Raw genomic sequence first — 12,257 nt, 5'->3', positions numbered from 1 at the left:
CGGTAATTCGACAAACACATTGTGTAGCACCTCACTCAGCAGCTGACAGGCAGTGACTGACACGCTGGAAGGTGGCGACAAAATTCACACATGCGCATAAAGGTCTCTTCCTTTACTGTGTACAGCGGTGCCGCACTATCGGCTCTATTTTGTGTGGGAAAATCAAAGGTTGGATACTTTTTAGACAGACCTCATTCAACTTTTCTTCCCACTTCAGCATTCACATTAACAAGTAGAATTTTACAATTGCTTTTTAGAATGACATCCACTATATCCAGCACCACATAGAATTCATTCTCCCCTTGAGGTGTACTTTCTGCTGTGAGCACATAGCAGTTCACAAATGACACTTTACATCTCTTCGTGTCAGTTGTTAGTACTTTTGTTCTAGGGAGCTCTGATAAAAGCCCAAGCATTTTAGCAGCTGGAGCCTTACTCACACAAAATCCTGTACATAATTTGTGTCTTGAATCACAGCTCCCATAAAATATTATATAGTTCTTAACATCAAAGATACCAATATCCTCGCAGCAAACTCCATGTGATGTGGCTAAAGCCATCCAAATCTTTTGATCTCCTTGAGTAGACTACCTGAGGCATCTGTTTATGTAAACTTAAAATATTCTATGTTCCAACTCATTTACTTTTTCTGCACACTTTTAATCTATTTTGTAATATGGAAATCCAAGATTTCATTGCACTCTGTTCACAGTTGCCAAGTTTTCTGTGATGGGATGGTAACCCGTTGCCAACTTTCAGCCTGGAGGACCAGGATTTCTCATTTTGGGGTAACCTTCCTCTAGATGAACTGTTCCCCTAGAACTGTTGAGGTTCATTTCTCCTTTCTTTAAAAATCTGAAGGGTTTAAGAATAGGGAGTGAGAAAATAGGGCACTTTGAGGCATCATTGACGAGGACCTGTCCAGCTTGGAAGACCCTGCCAGTTGCTACACTACTGCTGGCATTGCTCTTAGTGTTGTATCAACACAGAAACCTTTCTGCATGCCTTGACAGTGCTACTTAAAAACACTGTCTTGTGGAGAGTGAGCTACTGTTTTTACTAGTAATTCAGAAAAGTTTCATTTGAAGTATGACTTACTCAACTACAATGAAAGATGCAAAAATAACCTCCTTATATATTTTGCTGCCTCTTGTATGGTCAGCTTAAGTGCCTCGCCTATCTGTAAATGCTTCCTATCTAACCTAAATTTCCAACTTGTCACATCCTAGTACCAACTGCTTCCCAACCCCATTTGCTCGTAGCTTTTGGCTGAATCCCAAAAAGGTTCAGTCATACTATGCATCTGCACTGAAATTACTGTGAGCTGTCTAAGCTAATAGACAATACTAAGTGGTTAAGACTATTACTTGTGTAAAGCAGGAAATCAAGGTTTGAGTCGTGGTCTGGCACAAATTTTCACTTGTCACCATTGAATTTAATTTAGTGCCCAATTGTGGCAAATGTCTTTTTGCATCACAAATTAGTGTCTGTTCTGTCAGACAAGAAAGATCCTTGCCATGCCAGGTTGCCATGAGCAGCATACACACTATGCCAAAGAGGGTGCCAGAAAATCTGTGCAACCAGCAGTGAGAACAGTACCTACCAAGAGAATACAAACATATACCTGTAGTAGAAAATCCCAGTTGATTGTTGCCTGGCAGATAGAAAATCAGCACACATCAACAGCAGACTTCCAGTAGTGTCAGTCAACTGACACAAATGTTTACATCCTGTTGTGCTAACTAAAACTTGTGAAGTGCCAGTGGTGTGATACCGACAGACACAAATAGATGCCATGATGTTTGGAGGGATTTCCAAATTACTGCAATAGTTTCTGCCAACAAGGATACCAAAGTATGACCAATACCTGCTTAAAAGAATAGGTAGGAAAAGCTGGCTAACATACTTCATTTCAGAAAACCAATTCCAAGGCAAACATTAAATGATGATGATGAGGATGATTATGATTATGATGATGTTCATTTTGCGGGGCACTTAACTGTGCAGTTATCAGTACCCATACAAAGTCCAAATTTTTTCGCAGTCCAATCTGCCACTGTCACAAATTATGATGATGAAATAATGAGGACAACACAAACACCCAGACCCCGGGCAGAGAAAATCCCCAACCCGACCAGGAGCCAATCCCAGGACCCCATGATTCAGAGGCAGCAATGCTAGCCACTAGACGACGAGCTGAGGACGCAAACATTAAAGCACTACAGACTGCTTAGGGACCGGCCTTGGTAGCATTGTAAGTTTTGATAGCTTTATGTGTTATGGAGAAGATGTGCATCTGAAAAACTATATGGTGAGTTGTTACCTTTTTTCCTTCCATTATTTATATTCTTCCCATGAATTTATAAAAATGTTTGAAAGATATTCATAGTTTACAATCTTTATATTTTGTTATAAACCATATTTAATGGTCATCATAAATAGCAGCACTCATCTTCTTGTGTATGTATGTTGGAAATATCAAACACCATTTTTATTCCAGTCCACAAACTGTGGCATCATGTCTAACTAGATTTGAAATGGGGATAGTAGTATTTTATTGTGATCAAGAGGAGGCTGGTGCTTCATATTATTTTCACCATCTTGAAATGTGTCCCTGGCAGACAATTCTTTTCCTATCCAATGTTCTTTCTTTGCATGATGTGACATGGATATTCCATATAGCCTCTTTTCTGACTGAGTGCTATGAATATCACCATTAGGTTGTAAGTAGCATGAATAAAAGGTCGCTATGTGTAAGAAGTGTGAAGTGCACTTTGAATGTATCCTGATGGCTAAAAGAGCCATGCGCACTTTGAATAAGAAAATACTATCTGACATTGAAATCAACATAAAATATTGGGTCACCACCAACTCTAGCCACACGACAAATAAGAGGTTGTACTGAGTTGTAAAATTACTTAAGTCATTCATAAGAAAAACTCACAAAAGAACATTCATTGTAAAGTCACTGATAAAGAATGGGATGTAATCCAAGCATTGTTCCCATGAATGAAATATTGAGTAAAATAAAGAGTGCGCGAACACTGTGCATAAGTGCAGCTTGCAGCAACATTCCTGAAAACAAGATCTATTCCAAGGCATTTGTTTTAAATAAAAAAAGGACACTAATTGTTGTGACAGTGCCATGACATTTAACAGTGCCGCCAAGACAGTACGCGCAAACGGCAATAGAGGCGCTCCGCAACTCGGCTGAGCGCGGGAGCGCCACCTAACTACGAACGGCGCCGGCCGCATGTCACGGCATGGCAGTCGAATGAGAGATACTGAATTGTTATCATGTAACCAGCTATTGTTTCTAAGTGAGTGTGTTTGAATATCCACGCAATTATTGGTGATCAAAGGTTGTAACACTTTTTCGTGACAAGGATGGGATATTTTCACTGCGTTGTGGATTTGTGTGTTCGTGACGGGGCAGACATGGAACAGCTTATGCAAGCGCTCATTGAACAACAAACACAGCTGACGGCTGCTATTCAGGCATTGTCGAGGTCGCTTACTCATCGTCAGACTTCCTCTTCTCCGCCTCCATTCCCTCCTTACGACGAGGCCACTGATGACTGGGAGGATTATGAGAAGCGTTTACGGCAACACTTCTTGGCTTTCAGCATTGTCGACGCTCCTATGTGTAAGTCGTTATTTCTATCTTGGATTTCCCCACGGATCTGTCAGCTGCTATCTCAGTTAGCCCCTCTGTGGGAACCTGCCTCTCTGTCCTTCCACGAAATGTGTGACTTATTGTCTAACTATTACCGAAAAAACACCCACGTCGTTGCCGCCCGCGTGGCGTTCTACCGGTGTCATAAACAGCACCATCAATCTTACCGGGCTTGGGCGGCAGAACTACACGGTCTGAGTAGGAAATGTCAGTTTGTCACGGACACTCATCATGAGTCTTATGCTGATTCAATGGTTAGGGATGCTATTCTACGGCTTGCTCCTGATAAAGAAGTTCGGCAACGTGCCCTACAACTGCCAAACCCATCGTTGTCGGAAGTTCTAAGCATCGCTCAATCCTTTGAAGTGTCTCACGCTGCTGGCGCGCAAATAGACATGTGGTGTGATGTGGGCGCTGTACAGTCAACTTTCAACATGGACAATTTGCCTGTTTCACAGGAGAACGAAGATGTGGCGGCGGTTCACTCGCGTAAACAACATCGAGTTGGGCCACAACGCTCACAGCGAACACAGCAACCACCGAAGCAGGTTCGTTCCGCACTTCCTTCATGTCCACGTTGTTTCGTACAGCATGACAGGGCCGCATGTCCAAAACGTTGGGCCACGTGTAATTCATGTAGGAAAAAAGGCCTTATTGCTTCTGTGTGTCAGTCACCTAAAGTTCCTGTCGACGAGGACGAAGCATCGGACATGGATGTTAACTGTGTGCTTTCTCAACCAAATGAGTTGTTTGTTACTGTTCGTGTTCTGGATAAAGACATTCGCATGCAAGTGGACATGGGCTCTGCAGTAACTCTCATTAATTCTCGCACGTATTTGGAGTTGGGCTCCCCTCCCTTGTCTCCAGTTACGCGAAATCTGGGAACTTATAATAAACAGAAAATTCCTATCATTGGCCAGTTTGATGCTTCCACTGCCTACAAGTCTGTTGTTAGGCCCCTCACGTTTTATGTGGTGGATCATGCGGGCACTGAAAACCTGTTCAGCTATGATGCTTTCCAGTTGTTCGGGTTCTCCATTGATGATGATGTGCACCTCAAATCTGAGGATATTCCGTATCAACAGCTGGATGGATTGTGTTCTGAATTTTCTTCCGTGTTCTCTGCTGGTGTAGGTCGTGCCAAGTATTTTGAAGCCCACATTACTCTTAAACCTACAGCTCGCCCTAAGTTTTTCCGGGCATGCCCTATTCCGGTGGCGTTGCGTGCACCTGTCAAGGCTGAGATAGACAGGTTAACAGCTTCAAGGATTCTCCTTCCTGTTACCTCCAGCGAATGGGCATCACCAATTGTGGTGGTTCCTAAACCAAACGGGAGTCTGCTATTGTGTGGTGATTTTAAAGCCACTGTCAACGCTCAGAGCCTCATTGACACTTATCCTCTTCCCCATCCTGAGGAGTTATTTATCAAGCTCGCTGGGGGCCAGTTCTTTTCCAAACTTGACTTATCAGAGGCGTACCATCAGTTGCCGTTCGATGCTTCTTCCAAGGAATTTCTCATCATCAACACTCCTTGTGGGTTGTATCAGTACCAGCAGTTACCATTTGGCGTCGCTAGCGCGCCGGCCATTTTTCAGTGGTTTTTGGAACAGCTCACGGCTTCCATTCGCGGCTGCATAAACTATCTGGATGACATTGTTGTCACGGGGGCCTCCACTGAGGAGCACCTTCGCAATTTGCGTTCACTGTTTCGGGTTTTGCATTCATCTGGGTTGAGGTGTAATCTGGACAAGTCACAGTTCTTCCAACCCTCCATTGTGTATCTTGGTTTCCACTTGTCACGTGAGGGTATAAGTCCTCTACGTCAGCACATTGCGGCCATTAACACTCTACCCCGGCCGTCCAAGGTCAAAGAACTTCAGGCGTTTCTAGGCAAGATTGCTTATTATCACAAATTCATTCCATCCGCGGTGGCGGTAGCTCATCCTCTGCATCAGCTGTTACACAAAAATGTCCCTTTCTGTTGGTCGGACGAGTGTGAGCAGGCTTTTGTCCGCCTGAAGGCTCGCTCATTTGCAGTCAGTGCCTTGTCTTGCCACATTCCGTCCGGGTCAGCACTTGGTTCTGGTGACTGACGCGTCACAGTATGGCCCAGGGGCTGTTCTCGCCCATCGGTATGAGGATGGGTCGGAACGACCCATCGCCTATGCTTCCAAGACCCTGAACGATGCGCAACAGCGTTACTCTCAAATTGAAAAGGAGGCGCTCGCTATCATTTATGCTATAAAAAAATTCAGCGTTTTTTTGTATGATTCTAAGTTTCACCTCATCACCGACTACAAGCTGCTGGTCTCTCTGTTCAGCCCATCGGTGTCGCTTCTGGATAAGGCAGCTCACCGCCTGCAACGTTGGGCCTTATACTTGTCTCGTTTTCACTGTGAGATTCACTATCGCACCACGGCCCAGCACACCAACGCTGACGCATTGTCGCGATTGCCGATGGGCCCCGACCTGGTTTTCGATCGTGATGAACTACTCTGTTTCCACATTGATGAGGAAGAATGTCATGCGGTCAAGGGTTTTCCACTTACAGGTTCGCAGGTCGCGTCGCCTACTACGCGGGACCCGGTCCTGCGTCAGGTGATCGATTTTGTTCAATGGGGTTGGCCGGACAGGACCAAGGGCCGGGCATCGGATCCCCTTCGCAACTACCATGCCTTGCGCCTTCGTCTGTCTGTTCGTGATGGTGTTGTTCTTCTGGCCACAGATGGCGCATCTCCACGGGTCGTGGTGCCAGCCTCTCTTCGCAAAGATGTTCTCAAACTGTTGCATGAAGGCCTTTGGGGTATTTCTCGGACTAAGTCCCTGGCCCGCAGGCACGTTTATTGGCCCGGTATTCGGACATCGCCCACATGGTTGCTGCGTGTGGTCAGTGTGCTCAGCAACTGGCTGCACCTTGTACAATGCCCTCTCCGTGGCCTGATCCGGCGCAGCCATTGGAACGGGTGCACGCTGACTTTGCCGGCCCCTTCCTCGGTACTTATTGGCTACTGTTGATTGACGCCTTCTCGAAGTTTCCATTTGTTGTTCGATGTCCGTCACCCACCACTGCGGCGACGATGCTGGCTTTGTCCAAAATCTTTGCGCTAGAAGGACTTCCATCCACGATCGTCACGGACAAAGGCCCTCAGTTCTCTTCACAGGCCTTCCATGATTTTTGTACTGGACAAGGGATTCATCATGTTACAGCACCGCCCTTTCATCCGCAATCGAATGGGGAGGTCGAGCCCCTTGTCCGCACCTTCAAAAGCCAGATGAAAAAATTCCTTAGTGATTTTTCCACAGATGATGCTCTGCTGCAATTTCTGAGTTCTTATCGCTTCACGCCTCTGGGTGATCGCAGCCCTGCTGAACTCTTGCATGGCCGCTAACCGCGCACTCTACTGCACCTGCTTCACCCTGTCAGGCCTTGTGCTGTGTCCCCTAGTGCGGGAAAATACTCGGTGGGCACCGACGTGTGGGCACGACGGTATGGATCTCGCCCTAAATGGGTTCCAGGGGTGGTCAAGGCTCTTTGCGGCCACCGGGTTTGTGAAATACGTACGGACGACGGCATGGTTGTTCCCCATTACGACCAGATGCGCCCACGAGTGGTGGCCACGCCGGTGCCACCGCCCCTTCCTTCGCCTCCACCAGCCCGAAAGCCAGTCCTGTCACTGCTGCCGATCTACCGTACGTGTTGATGCAGCCGACGTCGCTACCGCTTCCGAGTTCACCCGAACTGGCCCCAGTCGCGACACCGCCTTCTCCGGGACCCATCTCGCTGGAGCACACCCCCAGGTTCACGACACCTATGGATGCTGCTCCGGAGTTTTCACCCATCATCTCGTCCAGGAGGCACGTTCCACGCACGAGCTTCCGTCCTGGGCATTTTTGACCATACTCTCGTGTCTCTCTGCGGGATGTTCTCAGGGCCTCACAAGAGGCCATGGATGTCTATGCACTGTCCATGTCTCCAAGGAAGAGAGTGTTTTTTTTTTTCAAGGGGGGAAAAGTGTTGTGACAGTGCCACGACATTTAACAGCGCCGCCACAACAGTACGCCCAAACGGCGATAGAGGCGCTCCGCAACTTGGCTGAGGGCAGGAGCGCCACCTAGCTACGAATGGCGCCGGCCGCATGTCCCGGCATGGCAGTCGAATAAGAGATTCTGAGTTGTTATCATGTAACGAGCTATTGTTTCTAAGTGAGTGTGTTTGAATATCCACGCAATTATTGGTGATTAAAGGTTATAACGCTAATTAGTGGACCTTTGCGCATAGAAACGCTATGGATGGGCTAACAAGGAAAACTACAAGGTAAATGGCGTAGGTACACTGGATAAGATTGGAGGCAAAATTATTTATTCCTTAAAACATTGATGTAATGCATCTATAGACTGCTGTTGGCTGGTAACTAAGTACAATCGCTTGTGAAATGCTATACGTTTCACAACAGACTTGTGTGCCCACGTGGTTTGTGGAGACACAATTTCTACGTACCATGACCAAATTTTAGTAACATCAAACCACGCAGCCATGAACAATTAACATCTTACAGAGGACACATTTGAATAGACAAAGGATAATGGCAGAGGGCCAACAAACTCTAATATTAACCTATGTGTTTAGTTTCCACTGGACAAAAGTAATGAGACAAAGAAAATTCATAAAGAAGCAAAAATTACAAAGATTTGGAGAATATTAGACTGCATACACATGTAGTTGCAGGCGCACAAACATTCACACTGAACCAAGAGCACTTCAACATATGCAACACCTTTGTGCTACGTTCTTCTTATGGATCAAAGACAAGTCTGCATTAGGAATCAAACTTAAAGTCCGCAAAACCCTTGCATTCGTTGCTGCAACCCAGCAAATCAGTCTTTATAAGATGAAACAGGAGACCAAAAGCTAAAAGCTCGCCTCTTCCTATGAGACAATGCCCCACACGGTTAAATCAACTCACCCTTCTTCGAAGAGACTTTGGCTGCAGACCCTCGGCGAGCTGCAAGCAGACTGATCATCTCACACACTCCAACATCTCCCACACGACCCCCTGGCCAGGAAAACCCAGAGACAAGGCTTCCGCCACCAACCTAACACTGGTAACTTTCACACAAAGGGAGCAAACCTCTTTGCCTACCTGAAAACTACAAGGGTTGGCCATTCTGCATGACTACTGCTGATTCTCTGCAGCAAACTAAACCACTGTACAGAAAAATGAAACACACCCACATTCATTCATTCATTCATTCACTCACGCATGCCAGAGAGTTCAGTATCATTGGGAAGCAAATAAAATGATGATGAACGGAGACTACAGGACCCTTTCAAGTTCACCACAACAGTCTAATAATGACCAACGTAAATAGACATGATTCAACCAAACACACTTCAAACTTATCTTTGATTTGCTTAAAGAACAGCCACTATTCCATTGTAAGGTACTGTTATCCCATAGCTTCATTGATCCTTTAACATTGCAGTTCTTCACCCATTTCAAAATATTTCGCCACACACTTCTCATTTTGTCTATAAATGATGGTTGTTCCAGGGGATAGCACATTCCTCTCCGTAAGTCTGAAATGTAATAATTCTTATGACACTTTTAGGTGGATCAAGGTCATGCACAAAATTATTTAATTCACTTTGAGTGAAATGCTTGTATAGAATGAGTGCACCAGACAATATGAAGTCATAGCATCAGTATCTGGTTTTGTCAAAATGCTTGAGTCGTAACTGGAACTGAACTGAAAGTTGAAAATACTTAGAAAGAAGGAGCAGTGGCATCATGATTTCATAGTACGTGTCTTAAAATCAACTGCAAAAATTAGGATACTGACTGGAATCAGAATCAGAAGCCGATTGTCTCATAACGTACAAGTTAAGTCAATGATTTATTGCAGTCTAATTATAATACACAATTTAATTTCACACACTATATGAAAATGGATAATTGAAAGCTCCTTTTGCTGTATCCTAATCAGTCAACAATACTGCCGTACAAGAATTCCTCTACTGACATGTTCCCCATCCTGGAGGATCTCCTCACTACGGATCAATTGGAATGAAAGTAAATCTAATCTAATCTAAAAAGACTAATAACGCTTTTGGACTAGTGTTCTGTACAGTTTTCTCTTCAGAAAACTACTCTTTTAATTTATTAAAAATCTTCTTTCCCGTGTACCATGGAATTTGGGCAAAGAACTATAGGCAGTAGGTAGGAAGTGTGAATCTTTTTTATTCCTTGTTCTGTACTTACATTGGAAATTATTACTAGGATAGATCAGGGTAGTTATGCATAAAAAGATTTAAATCAAATACAAACAGGGAAGGAGCACTTGATGTATTCAGACCTCTTAATGGTGGACAACAAGGCACTCTTGGCCTTTCTTTGCACATATTTCTGACAATTTCTGTTTGCAAGTTCAGTATTCTTTTCATGTTTCCAGTGTTTCCTCTAAAGATAATCCCATACTTCACCACAGATTCAAAATAACTGTGGTACAATATATTTTCTGTGCATATCAGTTGTGTTGGCTAAGTTTGTTGTAGCAAATGCCAGGATGTTTAATTTATTTGCGAAGTGTGCCATATGTAACAACCTTGACAGGTTTTCATCCAGATGCATTCCTAAGAATTTTACACAGTCTGCTTCCATTAGTTCTTAATTTTTATTGATTTTCTGAAGATCATTAGACATTTAAAATATTTAATTTTAATCTATTTACATTAAATGGAACTAGGTATCAAGTTTTCTAGTCCACCTATGATATTTTCAGGAACTTTGCATTATTATTTTCAACTAGAACTGGTGTATCACCTGAAAATTGTACTGAACAGGAATTTATGTTGAATGATAGGTCATTTATATCAAAAAGGAATAGGATTGGCCTTAATATGGAGCATTGTGAAACTCCATTTAAAATATTTTTTGCTGAGCGATTTTCTATCTTTTAGGTATGACTTGAAGCATTTTAAAATGTAGCTATCCATTCCATATTTTTAACATTTGTGCAGGAATAAAGGTTGGTTTACACTGTCAAAGGCTTTAGTAAAGTTTCAGAAAATTCCTGTAGATTTCTGAGACTTGTAAATACATGAATTATTATTTTTCACAGAATTGTCAATAGCATAAATTGTGCTTCTGCTGTTTTGCTAACCAGTTTAATTTATTGAGAGTGTATTATTGTATCTTTTATTGTAATTTACAACTTGTATTGTAATAAGTTTCTCAAAGATTTTAGAAAACACGGGAAGAAGAGAGATGGGACAGTAGTGTCTCATGTCTTCTTTGGAGCCATTTTTTAATTAGGGTTGGACCTGGGTTCAGTTTAGCATCTAAAAAGTATGCCTCTTCCAGTCATTGATTTATGACCATGGATAGTGGTCCTTCTATTATACTGGAAGCTGCTTTAAGGACCTCAGTGGGGAGATCATCCCATCCCTCTTTTTTAAGGGTAATGTTCCTTTTTCTACCTCGTTGTGGGTCACTTTATCAACTTTACTTAAACATTCAGTCATATTTTAATTAAAAAGAAGTAACTGTTTATTTTCTAGGTAGTGTTCTTCATTTACATATTTTGCTGCATTTATAACAAAATCGGTTACATATTCTGGTACTAAACAGCTGCAATTAATGTATATTGTATCTTAATTTTTGATATTTCCTGATTGTTGACTTTAATTCCAGGTTGTGATTTAACAACTGCCTAAACTGCATTTGATTTTTTTCTTTGTTTCTGAATTAATTTATTTTTTGCTGTTCCTTTCTTCTCTTTACAACATTCTTAAATGTGTTTATAGGTTTCAACATAATTTACGAACTCAGGACTTAATTGTTTTTAAATTCTGAATGTATTTTTTTGCCACTAGATTTTATTCGACACTGAATCTTCTTTAACCTACAACAAAAGAAAATTATGTTTTACTCACTGTGTTTTATTTTGTGAAGATTTTTCTGATATTTTGTACATTAATTTTTGGCAATTTGATCTGAAATTCATGGTTTGAAGTAGAATTTAGCAATTTTACTGTTCCCACCACACCATTGGAACTCAAAACTTAACCTTTTTCTCTGTCCTCTATTTGACTATCTGAAGTTTTGACAGATATTCAACATTTTATATGTCATGCAGAGCATTTAACCCCAAAATATGCCTAATGAGCATAAGATAAAAAGTCTGACTTATTTATCCTCTCTTTGGGAGTCATGACAGTAGCAAAATATGGACTTTTTAAAAATGGCGGCCAGTTCTTACATACATCTATAATGAAGAAAAATGCATTAACTTAGTATGTTTTCAAACAACACATAAAATTCATGGCATTTCTATTTTTTGAAACAAACTTGGTGTGATGGTGCAAAATTGTTCTTAATGCTTGATCTATCCAACAATGATTAATACAGGAATATGTGATGCAGGAAAATTTATAACTTCTAATTTGTGAAGAAAAAAAGGGTAGAAAACCTGACATCATGGTGAAACTTGGATAGATGCATCAATTTCGGACCCTGGAAAATATATATCAGCTGTTAGCTTACTGAAGTAAAACTGATGATGACAAGTATTATTAGTATCT

The 12,257-nt window shown here is 42.5% G+C and overlaps 1 protein-coding gene across 3 annotated transcripts in view; it reads left to right on the top strand.

Annotated features, from left to right (window-relative positions):
* LOC124787777 (protein pigeon) overlaps positions 1-12,257 on the top strand; it is a 485,699-nt gene that overhangs the window by 388,512 nt on the left and 84,930 nt on the right. The window lies entirely within an intron of this gene.

Source organism: Schistocerca piceifrons, chromosome 3 (assembly GCF_021461385.2).
Source record: "Schistocerca piceifrons isolate TAMUIC-IGC-003096 chromosome 3, iqSchPice1.1, whole genome shotgun sequence".
In the NCBI taxonomy this organism is placed as follows: domain Eukaryota; kingdom Metazoa; phylum Arthropoda; class Insecta; order Orthoptera; family Acrididae; genus Schistocerca; species Schistocerca piceifrons.
The sequence above is the reverse complement of the archived record's forward strand: the minus strand, read 5'-3'. Positions and strand labels throughout refer to the sequence as shown.